This window comes from Arachis hypogaea, chromosome 8, assembly GCF_003086295.3.
Source record: "Arachis hypogaea cultivar Tifrunner chromosome 8, arahy.Tifrunner.gnm2.J5K5, whole genome shotgun sequence".
Classification (NCBI taxonomy): domain Eukaryota; kingdom Viridiplantae; phylum Streptophyta; class Magnoliopsida; order Fabales; family Fabaceae; genus Arachis; species Arachis hypogaea.
The window spans coordinates 12,474,994-12,479,829 of NC_092043.1; positions in this window are offsets into that span (position 1 = coordinate 12,474,994).

The window sequence follows — 4,836 nt, forward strand, 5'->3', positions numbered from 1 at the left end:
AATATAAAAAATGATTTTAATTTTATACAAAATATTATCAAAATTATATAACTACAAGTTTAATCACCCGTGCCATGCACGTGATAAGATTAAAATTATAATTTTAAGTTGTTGTGTTAAATTTCATTTTAATTATAATAATTTAATTAATAAAAAAATAACTTGTATGCGTTATTTTTCTTTTTTTAATATAGTATTAATTGTATTAACTATAAAATAGTTATTTAATATATTTTTTTCAATAAATCAGGCATATATACTCGATATGACCATAAATAATCTAGTAATACTTAAATCTACCAACAAATTTTATATGTTGGTTTACTGTGAAGTAAGAAAATATCAAAATCAGCTCAAAATGAAGAACAAATTAATAGAGAATCCTAATGCAGAAAGTTTTGTAATAAACAATAAATAATTTAAACCTACTGAATAACAATTCAATACTATCTTTTGATACCTGCAAAATATATACATGAAACAATACCGTATCAATGTTTGTATATAAAATTATTCGAATTTTAATGATAATTTTAATATTTTCAAACTATTAACGTTAAGAATTCATCTATTAGTTCCTAGAATTTCTAAATTTTTTTAAGTGATAGTAATAAATTTTAATAAATAAATAGATTTAATAAGACATTTTGTTATTACCTTTTTATTATAGGCTCTCAAAAACTTCTCTATATAGTATATACCACATTCATCATGCAGTTATCTTCCAAGTGTCCATGATCTTGCAACAGTACTCGCAGACCATCTTTACTCGTTACCCTTGATAACGTAACATACAATTGACCATGGGTGAAAACTGGCCTTGGAAGTTTCAATAGAGTTGTCCATGGGACTTATTTATTATCATTGCAAATGACATGATAATTGGGAATTGTTTTCTTTGAAACCTGACCGGCAATGTTTCATTATTTGGAATTAGATTCACTCTTGGGATAAGAACAATACTTCTAACTTTGTTACCAGTTAAAGTCTTGCATTCTATCACATGATTTCTCATTCTTCTAACTTGCATCCTCGTTCCATTGCACAAACCATTAGTTTGGTCTATATTCCGCAGCAACATAACAGGAGCGCCAACCTTCAGAACCAACTTGTGTGGTGGTAGACCTGAACAATTTATTCCATTTAGAATCTCCGGCGAGAAAGCATCTAACTCAAGTTCCATATTTCCCTCTTCAGCACACACAGAGTCTAAACTTAAGTAGACTATTTCTTGTCCAGGTAGCCCTGCAGTCATCTTGTTGTTGACATCAGTGACACAAAAATCCAAAGTTGGTGCAAGAATTGCTCTATCCTTGAAATAAATTTCAACGGATAAATTGGATAACATATTTGGATACACGAAATCAATGAGGTCATCCAAAACTGTCTCAGAGTTCTTAATCAAAATGTCAGATGGTATATGAACGATCGATTCACCATCTGTTGTATCACCAGCCAAACCATCACCAATTTTGAATAGCCATTCTGCAAAATTTATGAGTTCTTGTATATTGTTGTTTTCACCTAGTGGCAATCTCATGTTTTTTGTAAACTTCAAAACCTTACAGTTATGCCACAAATATGAAGAATTAATAGAAGACTGAATTATATCTTGCCTTGAGCCTCTGAGAATTACAGGTAAAATTTGTCTAAAATCTCCTCCGAGAACAACAACTTTACCTCCAAATGACAAATGAGCATTATACGAATCTGAGCACCTTAAGATGTTTTTGAGGCATTTATCTAAAGCTTCGTAACAATACTTACTTATCATTGGAGTTTCATCCCATGTGATTAATTTGGCCTTAGCTTGGATATTAACCTTGCAAGAGGACTTCCCTGTTTAATGCTACACAAAGAATCCTCATTTATGGCAAAAGGAATTTTAAACCTTGAATGTGCAGTTCTTCCATTAGGCAACAAAAGTGCAGCAATCCCACTCGAAACAACATTTAAAACTATACCTCCTTTAGACCTAATTGAGCACGATATAGTTGACCATAAAAATATTTTTCCACAACCACCTTGACCGTATAAGAAGAAAATTCCACCCATATTACCGCTATCAGCACCAATTATTTGATCGTATGCAAATTTCTGCTCATTAGTTAGCCTTTTTAAATACCCACTTAGTTCATTCGCAAGAGCATTAACGTCAAAATAATTGAAATAATTGACTATTACGACTTATATATATATATATATATATATATATATATATATATATATATATATACAAACGATATGAATTTTTAATGAAAATACTTGATACTAATAAAAAAAATTATATAAATAGAAATTATTTAATTTCAATTTCAATTTCATATAACAAAATAGTGGTTTTCAAAAATTATGGAATCTTTTTTTGACATATGTATTATGCCATACGTATAAATTATACGGGTTATTATATAAATTCATATATATGCATAACAAAATAGTTTAATATTATATATTTTCTACATTAATTATATGTCAATATTTTAAAAAAAGAGATAAAAGAAGAGATATATAAATATGTATAATATTATTGCTATATATGAAGCAGTTTTATATTGCTTTAATTATAGAGACTTACTATAATTATATAAAATTTAATTTGAGGAAATAATTTCCCTTGTCATAAATAATATACTAAAACTGTTAGTATATTATCTTCTTTATGATTAATTGAATTTATCAATGATTTTCCCGTATAAATCGTTATTACCCAATTTTTAATAATTACTTAATATACAAAATTTGAAATTGGAAATTGTTATTACTAATTCAATTAACTGGTTAATTGAGTAATAATTGTTAAATTATTAAGGTACAAAATCATTGATTTACTCAATTGATTTTCATATATTATTTATATTTCAAGTAATAATTTGAAATTATATTATTTACCCAGTTAATAATACTATTATTAAAAATTATATTTTGCATTGATTTTTAAATCAATTATTAAATAATTATTTTTGTTAAGATAATTGTTTATAAATTATTTCAAATTATATTTTGTTAAGATATAATTATTTAGATTATTACTCATGATACGGGTATAATTTCATTTTATACCAATTAATCAATTATAATTATATGACACGGGCGTAATTTCAATTTTATCTACGGATTATTTTTCGTAATAATATACAACATATTATTTACCGTGATAATTTAATTTGATTGATTTCTAATTATTTACGTACATAAATGATTAAAATATATAACATAAATATCGTAATTATTATAATTTTATGATATAATTATAATTAACATATTTTATCATAATTAAATATTGATTTGATATAATTATAATGAAAATACTTTCCCAAAATAATATAATCTACTATTATTCATCCACTAATTATTTGGAAATAAACCTTAATATGATTTTTTACATCTCCACTGTGAAAAATAACTACTTAGATATACCAAATAATATGTAACATATTACTACTTGTTTAAGTTAAGGCACAAAGACAGGATTTAATTAAGGTGATTAAAACTTTCACCAAATAGAATATGACCTCAATCGAATAAAAAAAGGTACTCGATTTTGCATTAATTAGCTAGTCGAAGAAATAACATACTCATTCATTATTCATGTTTCATTATATTTTTTAAATAATATATAGAAAACATATATCTTGTGTATAAAAATGTGACTATTAGTAATTTTATTAATAAACTTTTTTTAAACTATTACTAATTTCAATTTTAATAGAAAATATGAGGAAATAATTTCGCTTGCCATAAATAATATACTAAAACTGTTAGTATATTATCTTCTATATGGTTAATTGAATTTATCAATGATTTTCCTGTGTAAATCGTTATTACCCAGTTTTTAATAACTACTTAATATACAAAATTTGAAATTGAAAATTGTTAATACTAATTCAATTAACTGGTTAATTAAATAATAATTATCAAATTATTAAGGTGTAAAATCATTGATTTACTCAATAGATTTTCATATATTATTTATATTTCAAGTAATAATTTAAAATTATATTATTTACCCAGTTAATAATACTATTATTAATAATTATTTTTTGCATTAATTTTTAAATCAATTATTAAATAATTATTTTTGTTAAGATAATTGTTTATAAATTATTTCAAATTATATTTTGTTAAGATATAATTATTTAGACTCATGGCACGGGTATAATTTCATTTTATACCAATTAATCAATTATAATTATATGACACGGGTGTAATTTCAATTTTATCCACCGATTATTGGTAAATAAATTTTATTCCAATTATAAATAAAATCTGTTTTTATTGACAAATAAATTGTCTTTATGTCAACGATTTAATATATGTGTAGGTTCATTTTTTGTCAAATATAATGAAAATACAAATAAAGAAATAAAGGATAAAAATAAAGTTAATAATATCTTACACTACTTCATTTTATTAAATTATTTAAAAATAGCACATCCACAAAAAATAATCGTAATATATAAATTGAGACAATAATTTAAAATTCTATAATTATAATTTAATCAAATACTAATAGTAAAACCAAATTACCTAAACAATATTGAACCTATTCTAATCCTTATTCACGTATAGTATAGAATCATTCTTGTAACAACAACCAACTGAAATAACATCGTAAGTTTTAATATTTAGAATTCGTGCAAAATCAGACCATCCTCTTGTTAGATAAGCTTTATCATCCGCTATCCATGCAATGCGGCAAGGTATAGAATTGTCACACCGAGAAACCAAACTAACTCTTATTTCCCTCAATGGCATTGCATACATGCAAAAGAAAGCTGGTAATTTTTGAAAAAAATTAAAATATGTTAAAAAATTATTCTAATAATGAACATC